At 43.2% G+C, this 20,347-nt stretch overlaps 1 protein-coding gene across 9 annotated transcripts in view; it reads right to left on the reverse strand.

Moving 5' to 3' along the window:
• FAM110B (family with sequence similarity 110 member B) overlaps positions 1-20,347 on the reverse strand; it is a 147,969-nt gene that overhangs the window by 24,516 nt on the left and 103,106 nt on the right. Inside the window, exon 4 of one of the 9 annotated variants that reach the window (XR_010410700.1) lies at positions 15,993-19,047. The exons of the other annotated variants lie outside the window; for them this stretch is intronic. The gene's annotated coding sequence lies outside the window, so the exon portion shown is untranslated. Of the gene's footprint in view, positions 1-15,992; positions 19,048-20,347 lie in introns of those variants that run through there. 9 annotated transcript variants of the gene reach the window in all.

Raw genomic sequence — 20,347 nt, forward strand, 5'->3', positions numbered from 1 at the left:
CAGGACACATACAGGAACCAGAATGGCACTGTCCTTTTTAAGAGCATTCCAGAAAACAGTGGTGCCATGTCTTCACAAAATTGAGGGAAAATGCTCATTTAACCTACAGCGTATGCCCAGGCCATCCTTCTTCAAGCACAGAGAGAATAAAGACACGTTTTAGGCATGCAGGGATTCAAAAGTACACCTCCTAGGCAAACTTTATTTAGGGAACTCATAGAGGGTGTGGTTTGTCAGATGGGAGAATAAACCTAGAAAGGAGAGATACAGGAATCCAAGAAAAGAGAAGATCTCCCAACCCCCTCCGCTCCCCCCCCCCCAAGGGCCAAGGGAGGTTCTAGCATTGTGTTGAGAAGTCACAGTGCAGCAGAGGGGGGGCAGCTTAGAGAGTAACCGGCCTGCAAATGACCCTGGGGGATAAAGAGCCCCAGGAAGGAGGCGTGTTTGAGTATTTGTGAAATATTATTCAAAGGCATATGGCAGAAACGCTGGAACATTTGGGAAAAAATGGGACTCTAGGTATATCAGGAAAGAAGGCGTTAAGACAAAAGGAGGCCACGAATAACTCTATGAAACAGGACCATCTTCTAAAAGAAAGGAGGTAGGCTTCTAGTACACGAACTACGTGGGATGAGTAGCTATATTACATTGTTTATAATCAAATTAACTTACAAATAAACTCTGAAGACTCTAACCTCAATATAGTTTCTGCTGTCTGGCATATTCCCTGGGTGATTCATGAAAAAAAGGAACAATAAAAAAATGAGTTTAAATCATTGCTGCATCACATCTGCATATAGCCCAGATTAAATTTTTTACATTTAACACTTTCTATATGGAGCATTCTCAGATGGATGTCTGGAGTCTGGGACCCTTAATATTGCCTCAAATCCAAATAACCTTTCCTTAGTTGGCACAAACCTAGCCGACTTCTCAGACCCACATCACAATAAACGGAAGGTTTAGTTGCATTGTTCTATCAGTGGCCGCTGTGTATGCACATGACAAAGGGGATCAGTGATCCTCTGGTTTCCTCACCAGGCCTCTGCTCAGATGGGCCTCAGACCAGCAGCCAGCCACACAGCCTGTGCGCTCCATCGCCCCCCAACCTATTAAATGCTTAGTTTCCCCCAGAAACTTGCCACTAACTAAAATCGTATTTGTCTGTCTCCCGCACCAGAATGGAAGCCCCATGAGGACATCAGAGGGTCTGTTACTCACCTCTGTATCCCCCCGGGGAGCATCACGAGTATTCAGGGGATTGAAGGAGCAAAGGGTAATGGGGGGGGAGAGAAACAGGTTTCTCATATGCCACCAAAGCAGCTTCTTCCGAGCATCCCCTCAACTAGTGCTCCTCAGGGGGGACACTCCGAATCACTAACCCTTGAACTCCACCCCATGTGGACGCTGTCTGGACAGGAGAGGGATGTGTCTGTTGAACGAGGTTCGCAGCTGATTCTGGTTCCAGTCACCCCTCTGGGATTTTAAGTCACTACCCCTTCTTCTCCCAGTCTCATGGCTCAGTTACATTCATTCTTGTTTCCTCACCGTGGGGACTTCATGGATCCCAGAGGCATCTTTTTAAAATGCCAGATTGTTTATAACATGGCTCTTGGGCAGATAAATCCAAACCTCAACAGCACAGGCAAGGTATTCCCTCCCTTTGAGCTCCTTCGCAGCTCCTTTGCTGTGGATTATCCTTATCTACAGCAAAGGGGCAGCCACTCTGGGATGGGATCCAGAAGTCTATAAGCCAGTATTCTGATACAAAAGTAAACTACAGAGAAAAGAAGTTCACCTGAAATACCAGAGGTACTCCCTGAGGTATCCTGCTCGGAATGTCTCCTGGTAGATAACAGGTATCAGTAGGGTTGTTCTCTTATTCCTATATCCCTCATCATTCTTCACTATTAAGCAGTTGATAGGACGTTCCAAACAAGAAAACCTAGGTCAGGAAGATCAAAAGGGAAACACCCAGAAAAAGTGATTTCCCAAAGCAATCGCAATAAGAAAGCAACGTGGTATGCACAGGGAGTCCCACATAATGATAAATATTTATGAACAAATGCATTTTGCCTATCTTCTTTAAATATGCTCAGGCCACGTGCCTTTCATTCGATCAGAAGTCATATGCCCTTGCAGAAGGCGCCCTTGGAGTCACTGAGTCCGGGACACAGGGCTGGGAGGCAGGATGTTTTGCTCATTTGTTCAGGGACGGTAAGAAGAGTGACTGAAAGCATGAGCTTGGACATCAGACCGATGCTGGCTTCACTCCACTGCTCACTGGAGGCACGTCCCTGCAGCAGATTACGGCTTTCCTGACAGTGAAGGAATGACACATATCACCCATCCTACCAGATGGTCATGGTTAAGGACCTAACACGTACAAAGCACTTAGAATGCTGGCAGGCACCGTGAGCGCCGAAGGGTCATAACCATCAGCCACTCTCGCACAGGGCAGCCTGAGAAGCAGAACAGTCCCAAAGAACGTCTGAAAACAGGTCAGCAGGAGGAATTAAAGCCGTCAGAGTTCTCTGAATATACTTATGGAGATCGCAACAGAAGGACTACAAGGACCCACAAGAAAAGTAAAGCATATATTTCAATCGATTGAGAAGCAAGTTATTTGGAGTGTTAGATCTTCTATCCCAATGAGAAAATGACACACCACGATTTCCCCAAACCCAGATGAAGAGGAAACAAATTAAGACAAAAAGAGAGCATGCATACTAACTGTCTTCAGAGATGCTACTTGATTTGTATTTGCTCCATCCTAAATTTCAGTTCAGCCATCCCGAGGTAGTGGGCATGAGGATGAGCACTTCTCAGAGTTTCTTTGGCTACTAGAGGATACCCGTTCTCCTCCTCGTTCAGAAGAATCATAAATAATACTAATTCTGATCGTTTAAAGTAATATATAGGAATAATGTCTGCAGGCAATATTAAAATGAGAATCGAAAAATGAGATTATAGGGCGCCTGGGTGGCTCAGTTGGTTAAGCGACTGCCTTCGGCTCAGGTCATGATCCTGGAGTCCCTGGATTGAGTCCCGCATCAGGCTCCCAGCTTGGCGGGGAGTCTGCTTCTCCCTCTGACCCTCCCCCCTTTCATGTGCTCGCTCTCTCTCATTCTCTCTCTCATAAATAAATAAAATCTTTAAAAAAAAGAAAAGAAAAATGAGATTATAAGGCCGGAAGCACAGATATGGTTGAGTGGTTCTGTAGATGTATCATTATTATTATTTTTATGTGTTTTAGAGTAGCAAAGGTAAAGAGTTCTCTGCAGTCTGCATCAAACTAACATCTGAAGTTGTACCTGTAAAAAAGAGGTACTTTTCTAACCACACTTGTAAGGTTCAAATAGGAATTTTTGGAGTTTTTAACCTAAGTGGCATGGAAGATGTTCACAACAGAAGCTGCTACAGATCCTGGTGTTTTGCAACTGAAAATCTTAGCTCTTCCTAATAAGCTAAATGTTCATTCATCACCATCTCTGGGTTGACTATCATGACACATCCAAATGTCAGTGTGTTGAGTAAAAGCATCCTTCTTAGCGCAGTCTCTACGGAAGCATCGTACCATGACCATCCTTTCCCTTCCCCAAGAAGACTCTGCTTAGAAGTCACCATTGGTACGAAGCTTTCCACTAGCCACTGAGCTAAACTTCCCCACCGCTGATCTGATACAGCACTCTGACCTGACATTTGGTCCTCCACCACATCCTGCAAAAATACATGACTGGTTTTAGAATGGGAAGCGTTGGAAATCTGAATGCCCCAGAATGTATGATTAGTTTCCCTTTTCATTGTCAGTAAGACACCAGAGCTTTCTGGCTCTTGAGATGTGAATGATGCTTGCTTCTTGACTGTATCAACCCACACTGCCTGGAGTAGCAGGGATTGGCAGTTTCGGGACAGTACGGGCTCATTCATCAAATTTATGAAAAATGATGTCATGGAACAAGGTCAGTAGGGAAAGGAGGAAAGAGAAAAGGAATATATCAAGTTAAGTCTCTTGGGATTATGGAAATGGCATTATTCTCAATATAGAGATTGCTGGTAACTGGGTAAACATTTTTTTTAAATTTAAGGTTAATGACATTTGTGCACATAGGATATATCTTTTTCATGTCTAAGGAACTTACTCTAGAATCTTTCTGATACTTTTTTGGAGGTCAAGGGATTTCACAGGATTGCATGAGTGTTTATAGAGATAGATACACTATCTCTATAGATATTTTATTTAAATTTTTATTATTTATTTATTTTTATTTTTATTTATTTCTTTTTAAAGATTTTATTTATTTATTTGAGAGAGAGAGACACAGTGAGAGAGGGAACAGAAGCAGGGGGAGTGGGAGAGGGAGAAGCAGGCTTCCCGCAGAGCAGAGAGCCTGATGCGGGGCTCGATCCCAGGACCCTGGGATCATGACCTGAGGCGAAGGCAGACGTCTAACGACTGAGCCACCCAGGCACCCCTATTTATTTATCTTTAAAGGTTTTATTTATTTATTTGAGAGAGAGAGGGAGGGAGAATGAGCAGGAAGAGGGAGGGGCAGGAGAGAATCCCAAGCTGACTCCTTGCTGAGTGCAGGGCCCGATGCTGGGCTTGATCCCAGGACCCCGAAATCGCGACCTGAGTCAAAATCAAGAGTCAGATGCTGAACTGACTGAGCCACCCAGTGCTGTCCTGTATTTAATCTCTTTTTGTTTTATAAAGAAACAGGGGACCCAAGTATCTGGTAAGTTTAATGCAGATTAAATAAGGAAATTGCAAAAATGCTTTTAGGTTATAGACTATGTTTATTGATATACATATTCATGAGGTGCCTCATAAATAGTAGTAATGACTAGAGTTAACTCCAAGATGGTGCTTACTGTGTGCGAGGACTGTTCCAAGGTGCTCTATGAATATTAACAGATGCACTCCTACAGCAGTTAGGAGGGGCTTTGCTTACCCTTCACTTTACAACTGAAGAACCTGAGGCCCTAACCTGTTACCATGTTCAATAATTTGCTCAAGAAAGTGCCCGCCCAACCACGGCCAGGAAGAAGTGGGGGCTAAAAGGCAAACAAGGCAATCTGGCTCCACACCACATGCCTCTCACGATCGCATTTGGCCAACAAAGAAATGGCAGTGCTGAGAGGCTAACCGCCCCCCCCATATCTGCCATCCCCACTTTTGGCAATCATTCTATGGCTCTGGCCTCTGCAGCTTTCCCCCTTTCTAAGTTTTCTCTGGCTCTTTTCCTGAATGTTGGTTCAGGGATCGTCCCACTGGGGAGTAAACTTGAACAAACTCCTCTTTGTTCCCGTATCTGTGTCTAGCTGCCACAAGAAAGCACTGCCCAGAATCCTATCAGCTCTTCTCATGTAGCTCAGCTTGCCTTCTGCTTTATTAGACTTACAGAAACCACTTCACCTAAGTTCCCTAATTGCTTTACCTACTACCGATTTTTTTTTTCCCCTGCTTAAGGGATTCTGGACAGGGCTAGCACAAAAATGCTATGAAATAAACCTACCACAAAAGAGGCTCTTTGCTTTAAGGCATCCCATGGGGTCCTCAGACATGTGCTCTCTGGCCTCCTCACTTGTTTTTCTTTAGGTCTTGAGGGAGCTGCTAGGCTTATACTCCTAGAGGCAGCCCCCAAATGCCGTGTGCATTGCACTAAGGAGAAGCTTGAGATGGTTTGCGGTTAATGAACCATTCCTGATGCTCTATGGTCTATTATAACCCCCAGCCTCCAGAACCCAGAATTATAAGCCTGAAATGGAAGAAATTCTGGACAGGAACAAATAATTTACCTGCCTTTTCCTTAGCTCTTCCTAATAAGCTAAATGTTCATTCATCACCATCTCTGGGTTGACTATCACGACACATCCAAATGTCAGTGTCTATAAGAAAGGGGGCTCCCAAGACCTTCAGAATAGGCTCTTATTCTACTGATGGGTTACTGAACTATTAAAAGTATCAAAGAACATATCTGGTCTGAATTTTAGGGTTGGCGTATTTGCATGTTCAACAGATATGGTAGCTCCTTCCACATACAGGCAATATTCTCTATGTCAGATGGGGACGGCCTCACTGAAGAAGGGACCTCTGAGCACAGTTTTGAAGGATGTGAGAGGGTGACCACAGAGATGCTGTGGAAAGACAAGCACAGAGGCCTGGAGGCACACGTGTGTGGGGCATGAGCATGCCATACTGTGGGAGGTTATAAATACCACGACTACCTCCATGGGGGAATGGGTGACACTGTAGTGTGTTGATCCCAGGAGTGAGGACTTGGGACTCATGAGCTAGCTGGGGCTCTTTGGAATAAGCTGTAGGGCCCAGAATGGAAGCAGGGATCAGTGAAGAGACTACCTGGTTTGTCTTGCTCTCTACATCTCCAGAGCCCAGAACAGTACCTGGCACACAGGAGTCCGCAAATATCCGCTGAATAAGTCAACGAACCTGCCAGAGTTTGAAGTGCTGCCAAGAGGCTAAACTAGGATTCCAATCCAGGAATTTCACCCTCCCAAGTTCCAGTTCATAATCACGATGCTGTTCTGCTTCTACGAACAGAACTTTTTACCAGGAATCAAAGTCCCCCCCGCCACCCCACTCTAAGTTATACTCAGGATAATGCATTTCTCAACATCTGAAGAAGGCACACTCTAACATTAGCCATCTGTGCACAGTATTGACATCTGGAAGATACGGGCAGAAATAAGGGAAAGGTCTCAAGAAACTCCTACATACTCTAACATGACCTTAGCACAGCCTTGGTTAGTGTGTGTGTGTGTGTGTGTGTGTAGAATTTACTCTCTGGTAACGATACTGTATTCATAACATTCTATAGCTACACAAAAGACACACGAGGGAAATTCCTTTTTGCAGTTCTAAAGAGAGAGCTAGGGAAGCAGTCTGTAAGAAACTGAATTGGGTGGGGCATTGGGTGCGCACAGGTAGGTGCACACAGAATATTTTAAAAAATGGTGTTAGTCAAGATGAGTCACAGATTCTGAAGAAAATGCATTTTCCTAGAACTTACAGTGATCCAGCTACAAATTAAAACAGCAACAAACTCTGCAAAAGAGAGGAACAGGTAACTCGAGAGCACTCAGCTGCACTAGAAGTCTGATGCCAGTGAAGACGGTCTCTCCTGCTGCCCTTCATCAGAGGACCACACAGCGTCAAATCTGGAGAGGCACCGGCTGGCTTGAGATACTGCCTCTACCTAACTCGCTAAATGTCCTTTGGCAAAGGTACTTGAATTCTCTGTTTCAGTCTCCTCATCTGTCAAAAGAGATAAAATATTACCCATCTCCTAGGATTAAGTCAGGATTAACTCTATTAACACAGGCAAAACATTTTTATTTATTTTAAAAGATTTTATTTATTCATTTGAAAGAGAGAGAGAGAGAGGGAGAGAGAGAGCATAAGCAGGGGGAGAGGGAGAAACAGATTCCCTGCTGAGCTGGGAGCCCGATGCGGGGCTCCATCCCAGGACCTGGAGATCATGACCTGAGCCGAAGGCAGAGGGTTAACCATCTGAGCCACCCAGGCGCCCCCGGGCAAAACATTTAGAAGAGTGCCTGGCTCATATTGATAGGTAGCCCTTACTAAACACTGGTTACTTCACCTAGTAGGTTCATCTCTCACCTCGGTGCCAGCAAAGGCTCTTAGAGCACCACGGCCGCCCCTCTTCCCTCCCCCCGCCTCTTTGCAAACTCATCCAGGTAAATAAGAAGTGGAATCCCTTTTCGGAGTCCAGAAGGAAGACCCTGGTGTCCTGTGCCTGGGGTTCAAAAGAGATGAACTTGGAGTCTCTTGATCAAGAATGTCAAGTCACTGACAAGTCTTGCTCTCTACATCTCCAGCGTGAGGCTGGTTGTGACAGTCGAGGCCACAGGGCCTGAGAATGAACACACTTGGGAGAGAATACCAATGAGTATTATTCATAATCACAGCTTTCAAAGAAAGTTCTGAGAATCCATGGAAATAGTTAATTGAGTATTGTGCCATTACCAGAATAAATAATTATGAAATACAAGTCTATTTGACCTGAGGAACAGCAATTCTGATTCTAGGAATAATTCTCTCAGACTGATACAGTGTCTTGTCATGGGAAGTGGACAAGTCATAGACAGAACCTATCAGGACTTTTGATTCTGTCTCATATCATAGTGATAATCTGGAAGAATAGTGTCTCCCTCTACAAATATTAGCCTTTGAGTTATTAGTCTTTCCCTTCTTAAGGGACAGGGCATGCTCATTAAAGACCCACAGGGCAGGCCAGAGCAAACTTACTAAGTTTGCAGATGACATTAATGGCAGGGAGGGATGTGAGTTACTTTAAAATGCAGAATACCAAACTAAAGGGACAAGGGGCTGTGAGCGCGTATGAGCCTTTTAAAAAATGATGAAGAAGTCACCTGCACTCTCCTATGTTTACTAAGTTTTAGTCAAGACATGAATCCAAAGCAATTGCGTGCACAGATACCTATGAAATGCCATTAAAGATCCTACCCCCGGAGACCCTTCTTTATTAATGAATCACCTCCAGTCAGAGATTTGTTTCCATCTTCTGCAGGAAACTATAGAAGATCCCTTAAAACCATAAAGCCAGATGATATTTCCTGCGGGAATGTTCTTGGGAAGACAGAACTAGAAATTGTTTCCAGGTTTCATGGGAATCAGCACTCATCTGGAACGAGGCTGCATCAGGTCAGGGCTGCATAACTGCGAGGTGGGGCCACAAGCCCACTGGGGGGACCCAGGGACCAGGCCCAGCCCTCAGCATTACCCTGCACAGCACATGGGGGTCACAGCCAGGTGACCTTTCACTGCAGGATGAGTGGGGGGTTGTTCTAGCGCAACAAACAAATGTGTGACGTACAGGTTTCGCTCCTCAGACTTCGGAAGTCTAGCTTTTGACAAGGATATATTCATGATGTTTCAAGCAAAAACAAATTAGAACTTACTTGTAGAAACTACTCGGTAATCTTGTTGATAAGAAGATACTGATTTGGGGCGCCTGGGTGGCTCAGTTGGTTGAGCGACTGCCTTCAGTTGGTTGAGTGACTGCCTTCGGCTCAGGTCATGATCCTGGAGTCCCGGGATCGAGTCCCGCATCGGGCTCCCTGCTCGGCGGGGAGTCTGCTTCTCCCTCTGACCCTCCCCCTCTCATGCTCTCTCTCTCTCTCTCATTCTCGCTCTCAAATAAATAAATAAAATCTTAAAAAAAAAAAAAAAGAAGATACTGATTTTACGCTTAAACCTCATTACAATTTTAACCCGTCCTAAAAACAACTCAAAAGAGACTTGTTTTTTACCAAGGGTTGCTTTACATGTCACTGATCCGAACTACGGGGCATCGGGATATCCGAAGGTGAATCTGTTTCCTTAATTCAGTTAAATAAGACAGGTTTCTTGAATAAATCATTCTAGCACACTGCCTGGCACAAACAGCGTGCTCAGTGAGTGAGAGATGGGGGGCGGGGGGCATCAATCCCTCACTCCTTCCCACCGTCAGCGGATGAGGGACCTGCGCACACTTGGGGAGACTGAGAAAGCAGAAGCTTACGTCTTTGCACTAACTCACCACATGTCTATGTAAGGATCCAGTTTAAGATTTTTTTTTTTTTTAAATTCATCTGAGACACAGAGATGCAGAGACCAAAAGCATGAGGAGAGGCACTGGGAGAGGGAGAAGTAGGCTCCCTGCTGAGCCAGGAGCCCAATGCGGGGCTCAATCCCAGGACCCTGAGATCATGACCTGAGCTGAAGGCAGACGCTTAACTGACTGAGCACCCCAGGCGCCCCAGGATCCATTTTGTTTAAATGAGCATTTGTGATGGAATCCTTTAAAAGTAGCTTACATACTTGCATATCTGTTTCTTGATCATTCCTGGTTATTGTGTGACTACGGCACACAGAAAACACCGCCTGGGACAGGTCTGCTTTCTTAAGATTTCTGGTGTTCCTCACGGAACCAGGTTGTTACTTCTAATCCTCTTGTCATTATTCGTGTGTCCAGAAGTTTCCCAACCCCTTCACAATTCCTGCTTCTAAATCTAAGGAGTTCAAAACCCAGATAATTAAATTTTTAAAAATCTGCATTAAATGTAAGCCAGTAAGGCACTGAATGGACGGCGTAGGGGTGAGGAGCATAGTTTTGTGCATTACACTGAGACAGCCCTTTTCTGAGCACAGCATTATTTTTAAACTTACGGGTAGATGGGGGCTGGGGCTGGTACAAAATGAACATGTGTATTTAGAATGTAGCTTTATGTTTGCCAAAGAGATTCACAGAATTGTAAATAAATACAAAACCTAAAATTATTTTCATAATGATTAAATTAATTCACATTATTCGGAAGTCCAATATTTTTTAGAACATAAAATTTATGAATTGTTATAATCAAGTAACAGTATTCAATCAAATCCATTTTATACAATTAAGATTACACTATCTTCTAAAAAGTGATGTTCTAAAATAACATTTTAAAGATTTATATTTGGTCTACTATATAATCTGGAATCTATTTTCCTGTGGCATCTTTTATAGCTATTTAAAGAGTAACGTTTTATTTGAGGAATAATCACTTTCAGTGTTCTCCCCCTCTGTGTCACTCAAAGTGTTTAGGACAAATTTACACTACTGTTCAAGTGATACATTCATATGCTTAATGTATAACTAACTTCCTGTGGAAATATTCTCAAAAACTGAAAAAGGCCCCCCAAAATCTGTTTTAATCTGATTTTGTAACCCCTGTTGGTCTGCACTTGAAATAAAAAGGAAAGTGTAATACTTGGCCAATAACAGTCCAAATCAGGTGTTGAAGTAATTTTTTTCTAAAAGAAAAAGAATCTTTAGTCAGGGGCTCTGATTTAGGGGAAAGAAAAAAATGATAGGAAAGACAATGCTACCAGGTAAAATATACTCGAAATACCATTAACTTTACTTAAAATGGAATTAACTTTTCATTACACATAATCAGGGTAACGTTTCCAACCATGACCACTTTCTGAGCCACATTTCATAAGCTGCTGATTCTCCAAAGAAAAAATTAAGGTTTAATCATCTTAACCAGTTCCTTTTTTCTCTAATTAAAATGCACAACCATGTCATAAATTAACAGATTTGTTTTTCCTTTTTCTAATCATAGCAGTTAGTAGTACTTTCTGGTTTAGGACCATAGACTAAGTAAGTACATTTCCTCCTCCAAACAATCGGTATGACAATATAATCATCTGCCTTGCAGGGTTTCTCGAATAAATCATTCTAAGCAGCCCAAATGTGAACAGGGGATATGATGTAGGTAGCAAGTTTAATTCCTGCTAGCCCCAAATCACAGATTACTTCTTTTATTTTCTTTCCTTTTTTTTTTTTAAAGATTTTTTATTTATTTATTTGACAGAGAGAGACATAGTGAGAGCAGGAACACAAGCAGGGGGAGTGGGAGAGGGAGAAACAGGCTTCCCGCAGAGCAGGGAGCCTGATGCAGGACTCGATCCCAGGACCCTGGGATCATGACCTGAGCCGAAGGCAGACGCTTAACGACTGAGCCACCCAGGCGCCCTTTTTTTTTTAGATTTATTTATTTGTCAGAGAGAGAGAGAGCGAGCATGGGGGTGGGGGTGGGGGGGCGGGAAGCAGACAGAGGGAATAGTAGGCTTCCCTTGGAGCAGGGAGCCCGAAGCGGGACTCGATCCCAGGACCGTGGGATCATGACATGACCTGAGCCAAAGGCAGCCACTTAACCGACTGAGCCACCCAGGCGTCCCTCACAGATGACTTCTGTCAGATGGAACTCCACAGCTCAGTTTTTCAGGGGCTTCTGTCCCTGGTGTGATGTAGTTGATAGCAATGGAAGAGAAAAATCATCAGAATAAACAGGGATAGCACAACGTTCCAAATTTTCTATTTGGCCCTGTGTCCCAGCCTGTCCCTACAGCCTTTGAATAAGTAAACTGAGTAAGTCCCTAGACTGTTCTCTCCAGGCCTGACTCATTTCCATAATAAATTAGTTGCAAAGAAGGGCAGATTAATGACTCGAGGGCACTAGGGTGTTGTTTAGTTGAAGGGTCACCAGTCACAGCTGGTGGGACTGCAGCGGCTCAAATGGCCACTTTGGCAATTCCACAACCTTCTGCTTTTCTGACGGCAATGGCATACCCACTGGCCCTCTGGATTCTCCATCAGCGTCCTGGGCACCTCACCACTGTCCGGGATCGTCCGCCTCGTTTCGCTGTCTGTCCTTCCACTATGGCAATGAAGCAAGCACACATTTGGGGCTGGAGTCTAAAGAACTCTAGACCAGCCCGCCTCCCTAAACTGCCTTCACATGCCCCTGGCCAGTAACCCGAAAAGGGGTCCACGCCGGATTAGTACTGTGGAAAATGCAATGGTCACTTTTCAGTACCCTTGGTAGAAATAGCTACTGTGCCTTTGTTCGAGGCCAGTGAGGAAATACAGCCCTAGAGTCTTTAACAGTGCTATTTACATAGACTCTCACCATGGCCAAACAGGTACAGCAGAAAAATATTCCTGCAAATATTATGTTAATTTTATAAAATTGGATTTTTTTTTTTTAATTTTTAAAAAATATTTTATTTATTTATTTGAGAGAGAGAGAGAGAGGGAGTGCGAGAAAGCGGCAGAGGGAGAGGGAGAAGCAGGGTCCCCGCTGAGCAAGGAGTCCAACTCAGGGCTCAATCCCAGGCCCCTGGGATCCTGACCTGAGCCGAAGGCAGACGCTTAACCACTGAGCCACCCAGGTGCCTCTACAATTGGATTTTAGGCTTTATTCTTACTCTGTAGCTTCCTTGGGAGTTGGTTCAAACTTTCATTGAGTCTCTCATCTGGTCCTCCAATACACTTTATTTATGGAACAAGGGCCACGGGCCAAGCACGGTGCTGGCTGTTTAGGGTAGAGGTGGAGGGGATAAGCAGGTAAGACAGAAGACTTCGTAGTCCAGTGGGGAAGCTAAACACGAAGCAGATGCATGATAACCACACAACGTGTGACGTGCTATACAAGAGGACAAGTGTTCGAATCCAAGTTCCACTATTTACTGGCAACCTCCTGAGCAAGGAAGTTGTTCCTTCATCTATTAGAGTCTGTAACAGGGCTGAAGATGGCCGTTGGGTGGATCGACATCACGTATGTCAAGTGCCTTGGTGCCTAACAGGCACCCCCAAAACAGGAGGTATTATGGTGGTCAAGAATAAATTCCTTCTGGAAGAGGGAGTAATGAAGACGAAGTAATGAAGCTCTTGAGAAAGGCGGGAAAGACTTCTTTAACGCTCTCTGGGGTTCACAGAGTGACAGAGTGGGAGAGGGGAGGGACACCTAGAAGGAATGGTCCCAGCTAGGGCGTAAGCCACCAGAAGCCAAACCAGGGAGGGTGGGAATTCACTGCTGCTGGAGGAGGGGGAGGAAGGGGAGCGTTGGAGCCTGCAGGACTGTGGTGCAGCGGGCTGTCCTCCGGGCCATCAGCAGGGGCAGGCTGCAGGCAGGAGGCCCAGGCTGTGACGCCTGGTGCCCCTGAGCAGGGGACACTGCTGGCCGGGAGGCCAACAAGAAACAGCACCAAATTCCAAGTCACCCGTTTTCCTAAATGTGCTAGAAAGCTTTCCATGGGATTCAAGCCAAAGGAGAGGCTTCCCGTAATGTTTTAGACCAAGTCTGAAGTGAAGGCCTGTCCTGCAGGAGGGGCTCAGGGCAGCCTTCTGTGGGCCTACAATGACTCTGAAGTTCTCCCCTGCATCCGTGCTGGCTCAGGTCTGTGTGCTCCTCATTTTCCTATTCCTGAAATTGCCCTATTTCTGGATGGAAGTAGAAAAAACAAAACAAAAACAAAAACAACTAGACTCTGAGAACTAGCGAAGGATCTTCATAATCACCATTTTTGACCACCCCCCCCCCCTTTCTTTACTATGTCTGTCACCTCCTCATCATTCCTCATGGGACTCTCCACCTAAGGTTCAGGAAACAATGTCTTGGAGTCAAAACAAAAACAACAAGACAAAACAAATATATATATATATTTATTTTTTCCCCTCTTTATAGAGCTGATGAATAGAATAAGTTACACGCTGTTATATGCTGATTCCTGTATATAATGGGGACAGATCCCAAAAAGAACAAAAGCAATTGGTTTCCTTGCTGCATGGCTGCTAAGGAGGTTACTTTAGTAAGAATGGGAAAAGCAGTGCAGAAAGTCAATCTTTCCACTATCAAAATTACTCTGAGCTCTGTTTAAATCAGCTTCACTCCCTGAACATGATTAAACCGATCTCTGAAAGCACAAACATTCCCTGTACAAGGCTTTTCATTACTGTATGTGACCAAGCACGCTGTCAGAGTGAGGCCCTACGGGGACCGGCAGGGTGACACGGACATGCTGGTGACGCTGGGGACACTCTCCCAAAATTGTAATCAAGGTTCCTTTCTCTTACACACACCAGAGCACAAGACATTAAAGATAACCCAGGGGCCCTTATTGTTATTCATTATACTAACATCTTTCAAAACCAACCAATTCGGAGGTTTTAAATTATAGGTAATTATTACAAGGTTGAATGATATAAGACCGTTTTAATTATTTTAGAGATCTTAAAATCAAAACAGTCTGCCTGCATATGACAAGATACACAATGAATCCCCTCAGCTTGTTGACTTAAGCTAGCAAACAAGATTACATTTTTCACCCCTCAAAAGACTGCAGATATGAATAGTAAATCTAGTAATCACTAAAGAACCGTCACGAAAACTTGCTATGTATAATGCAGTGATCAGGCTGTTTGCCTATGAAACATACCAGCAGGGCCTTCTTTTATGATGAAAACAAAGAAATAATTACCTTTCACAGGGCAAAAATATTTCACCAAAAGCACCACAAAATAAGAGTCTTTAAATTTTAATTTAAATTATTATTTAAATTATTTAATTTCTGGACTTTTTGAAAATTAAAAATAGCAAAATTTTGAAAGTCAGAAAAGTTCTATGATCAGTAAGGCATCTGTTACTAGATAAACTGCTTTTAAAAGGCTATAAATGAAAGGAGAAGGAAGCATTTTCCCTTTAAAAGGAAAATAATGACAATATTAAAGAGGATGTGTGAACTAATTTTTCAGTAATAGAAAATCCAAATGGCAACAGGATTTGTTTTGACTATTTTTCACTACGGATGGACCTCGCTTTGCAAGGTTATGCCTAGGAAAAGAACCATATAAGCTGAAACCGTGCAATAGGTACTTTCTAATCCATGGCAAAAATTATGAAGGTTCTGTGGCCTTTAAAATTTCTTGTCAAAACCTTAAAACTCTCATATTGTCGGCTATAAATGTGTAGTGAAAAGAACACTATAATTTAAAACACTATAGTCGACAACATAAACACATCGAGAATCCTTAATTTCTTGTGAGAACTCAGCAAGAGTAGTTCAAATGATGGATGCGTGCCTTCTCCATCTCACCCTACAGGAACGAGGCAAGCCTCTTTTCTATGTCTTGGTGAACTGTCACACTCCTCTTCCAACATTTAATCCTTTATGCTCTCAATGCCATGAGTGTCCCTGAGAAAACCCCTTTAACATGAAGTCTTTGATGGCCTCACTTCCTCTGGAACATCCTTATCTCTTTGGGCACAACCGCTTTCCTCACCGATGTGATAAACATCCTTCACTCAGCTCCTACCGCGTATCGTACCGAGTCTCTCGAATGACACAGGGTCAACATTCCCCAGTGAGCCATTTCTTCGGTTTACCTTCGATTCCAATCTCAATGCTCTGTGGCACTTCCATCTTGTTTGGCCAATTCCCTTTTTAAGTATCCATTTTTATAAAATGTCGTGAGTTATTATTGGGAGGCAAGGGGGCGATGCAACTCCACATCCATCTCTGGGTGAACTGGACATGATGAGAGGGGCAGTGACCCATTCCTGACGGATTTTGAAAAAAGTGAGATGATGGCCCATTCATCATGATGAGCCCCTGCTACTTATGTAGTGATTTGTGGACTGAAGAACTAGCTATGATGATTCCACTTAATGCAATGACAATTGGTATACTACGGTAACTGAAACTGGAACCATGGTGTTGGGCAACTGGTTTTATTAACTAAACTGTGTGACTGAAATTCATGGAGACTGGAATCACGTAAAGGAAAGAGAAATGATTGGGCTTAATATAACACATTTTTGTTCTAAACTCCATGGCCAATAACTATTTCCTAGTTGTTTATGTGGGGGCAACAACCAAATTCCCCACCTTTGCATACACATTCAGAGTTGAAATGACATCTGAAAATTGGAAAAATGAAACATTTTGAAAACTATTTCAACCATCCTTTTTAATGCAATGAAAATTGGACCATCAAAATAATGACAAAATAACACTGCATCCTAAGTACTTTATATCCAAGTTCTCACTTCAGGCAAACAACCTGAAGAAACTGAGGCTTCTAGAAGTTAACTAGCTTGCCAAGATCACCCCCCTATCAGGTGGCAGAGCTTTCATGAAACCCAGGTGTTTCCAGCTCCAGAACTTATTCTTCAACCTCAGGCAACATGGAGCCCAAAGCAATTTTAGGAGAATGGCAAAGTCTTTGCAACCATGCCGTCCCCCATACAAAAGACAACATGTCCCAGAGCACCTAGTTCCACAGCTGGTCACAGTTCTCGGGCTGCAGAGTTGATGGTCACCCATCTGAGGAAGCTCTCCTCTCTCAGGAAAGGCAAGAAGAGACTTCTTTTTCTGTAAAGAACCGCTAGTGTAGAAATCCACTACCTAATAAATGTCAACAATGTGAAGTGTCTCGCTGACAGGTACTCAGTTAAAATGCAACCTGTATTCCCAGCAGAAGACAGACTTTGGTTTTCTCCATTAATAAAGTGTCCTTCTATCCTTTAAGAACTCACCGGGCCATGTCATCTGAGAAACTTTTTGGAATATAACTTCATACAACGTGCTTTTATTCTGATGGCATACAAAAACATAATTTCAAATATTTATATGAACAGCGAAAAAGGCAATCAAATACAAATTTTCAAAAATATGTAATGATAACATAAAAATAAAGAATATCAGTAGAAAAACTGTGGGGAGTAATTATTCCAAAAGCAATTAAATACCGCATTACAGCATAGAAAGCTGCAAGCAAGTTACTACAGGTTGACTTTTAACAATTAGAATCAATTTTATGTTATAAAAAAGTCTACAGTCTTTTAATCTAGTCTCACTCTGCCCTGTGGTCTGCCCCCTCGCAGGTGCAAAGAGAATGAGGAAGAAAATGGTCCGTATATAAAAAGATATGTTTACATTTCCTTTTTATTTGTAGTTTCAACAGATGATTTTTCTACTCTGAGGACCCAGGCTGCTCTCCCGTGTTCTGCAATCTTCCTTATTAGACTTCCTCAACATCCACCGCATGCTCGTGAGATTGTGACGGTTTTGTGGTCATTCTTAGTGAAGAACCCAGGTGGGACTATAGTGTCCCAATCTACACCATGTGATTCTGTATTACACTTCCAAGAAACATCTTAGCCAATCGGTTGTGTTTCTCAAGTTGACAGGTAAACCTTGAGAGATTAGTCTTGGGAAAAATCAAAGCATGAAATCGAAGTCTGCAGGGAAGCAAAGGGTAATGAGCTGGCTGTGGAGTCAAAGCAGCTCCGTCTTCATCTTTTATCCGTTCAGTTTGCAAATCCATACTGAGCCGGCTGAGGAAGAAGCCTGGCGCGGGGTGAGGAGCAGCAAGTCACAGAATGACATGGTTCTAGCTCCAACAAAGCATGGTTTAGCTGCCCAATGCAACCAGATGACTACATTGGAGGGTGATACACAGTCTACTAGAATTATGAACAGAGCACTGGGGGAGCTTCAGGGGAAGGCTGGTAAGTGCCAAGTAAGGAGACAGAATGTGCTGGAAAAATAAAACTATTATGACTCACTTTTGTACCTTTAGGTCTCCTGGAAGGAGTCAAAGTAGTGAAAATGATGGGAACACAGGGGTACTGCACCTGTGCGGTTTGTGATCAAGACTGATACGTGTCACGGGTATTTGCTTATAGAAATACATGTCCTACTCTACATATTGCATTAACTGGGTCAGCTGTATAAACCTCTCTCTGTGTCCAGTTTAATTAATTTTGAGAATTGAAACTTGCCTTCAACAAAATAAGAAATTTTTAAAATTAAGGTTTAAGACACTTACATATTAGACCCCTTTTATTGCTTTGAAGAGTTGCTTCATTCGATAGGTCTTTTTGTAATAAGCACTGCACTATAGAATACCGCACATAGAAAGATGATGACGACTTTTCTAAAGCACAAGTCTGATCGTGTAGTGACGAGAGGTTTCTTGAACCTCTCTTTAATGGGTTTTGAGGTTTCTAGCCTGAGTGACCAATGTTCACCCTGGGTAATGGCCTGGCTAAGGCATGAGGAGTTGTGGACAGTGGGCTGTGGGCAGCTAATAAGATGTCAACCCCACTCAGGGGCTGCAAGTGAAATGTATTCTGATGACCTTGGCGGAAATCAACTCGTTTATGCAACAAATGTAATTAGCTTTATACTGATACTTGCCCAAAAAAATTCCTTTCCATAATTAGAACCCATGGATCCTGGTTTAAAGTAGCTTGCTACATTTAAAAAAATACTCTTAAAACAGCTGACTTAGATATAATCTGAACCGAGAGTCAGACATGAGAATGATGTCTTTTACTGGAGATCAAATTATATAAACAACGGTAAGCCTCTAGCACGAGTATCAAATTACACAATAAGAAATTGGTACACTGTGAATAGATAATTTCCCAATTTGGGGCTCTAGAACAGAAGTAAAGTGATTTGGGGGATAGGCATTTGTTGCTCCGTGTCTTCTCCAAGTTCTGTCAATCAGTGCTCTTCCTTCCGTAACTGAGGCAGGGTGACTCACTCTGAATGCCACTGAAGAGTGGCCAAGTTTTTGCAATCTGGGTCTCTTAACATCCTGGCTCTGCTCTTATGTAAACACATTCTTGGAAAGTGTCGGTGAATAAGTTAGCTTCGTTGAACTGAAAGGAAAAGTAAGAAGTGATGGTCCAGAAAATAACTAAAAGCAGCATGAATACTGAAGATCTCCTTTCAAGTTTTAGATGTAGGACCTGAGCATCATTTAAATAGAATAAATACAAGTTGGCGACAGGTATAGCTCCAGCCAGGGCTTCAGTGTCTCCTTCTGGGCTTGAAGCCTGTGCCCTGGGACTCCCAACTGACAGTTTCTACTGCCCCACGGCCAGAGGTCACAGACCTGTAAGCTTCAAGGAAATGGGTGCCAAGAGCGACGAACGATGGTGAGCCACTAGATGCCATCTGCCACTTAGACCCTGGTGCTCCTATTGGCTGGTGTCTTAAATCCACCGTGATTAAATTACAATGTCATAGAGTACCACCACGAAATTAATTCTTGAAACAGGAAAAACCTTAGATTTTGGAGGAAGTCAGATTATCTAGATTAGAAATCAACACAGCTCTAATTAATAAAATACTGTGGTTTATTCTGACTGAATTTCATCTGGTCATGGTTATTTTTGGGTTAAAATGAAATTATCATTTGATGAAAAGGTGACAGAGATGTTCAGAGATTTCACTGTCATTTGAAAGTGACAACTGCAGCACACGTTTAGACACAATGAATTTATTTTTCAAATGAGGTTAAGCTAGTATGATTAGGCATAACTGGACCCTCCAAGTACACAACAATCAGAGTGCATAAATGTTCCAGACTTCTTTTGTTAAAAGCACCCGCACCAACTGTGTTTGGTTTGTACTGAGATCCAAACAAAAGATCTACTGGTTATAAATCACTAAACAGACTTAGGATATAAAGTGAGTTTTACTGTAGTGGTATGAGTTATGGGTTGAATTGGGTCCCTCTAGCACTCACACGTTGAAGTCCCTCCTACTCCTCGGTAACAAAAAATGTGACCTTGCTTGAAAAATAAGGTTTTGCAGAGGTCACTAGTTAAGAGGAGGTGATACTGGAGTAGCGTGGGCCCTAATGCAATATGACTGGTGTCCTTATGACAAGGGGAAATTTGGATACGGACACACACACAGGGGGAACACTGTGTGAAAATATAGGCAGAGATCAGAGTGATGCTTCCACAAGCCAAGGAATAACCAAAGACTACCACCAGAATGTCGGGGAGAGGCAGGGAACAAGGAATGAAGCCTGGACGCCTTGATTCAGACCTCCCTGTTTCCAGGACAGAGAGGCAATACCTTTCTGGTGTTGAAGCCTCTCAGGCTGCAGTCCTTGGTTATGGCAGCGCTAACAGGCTAAGACCATCTGTGAAATGCATTCAATTGTGA

The sequence above is a fragment of the Mirounga angustirostris genome, unplaced genomic scaffold (genome assembly GCF_029215605.1).
Source record: "Mirounga angustirostris isolate CCGP_5_RB_7025 unplaced genomic scaffold, mMirAng1.0.hap1 SCAF_4, whole genome shotgun sequence".
Taxonomy (NCBI): domain Eukaryota; kingdom Metazoa; phylum Chordata; class Mammalia; order Carnivora; family Phocidae; genus Mirounga; species Mirounga angustirostris.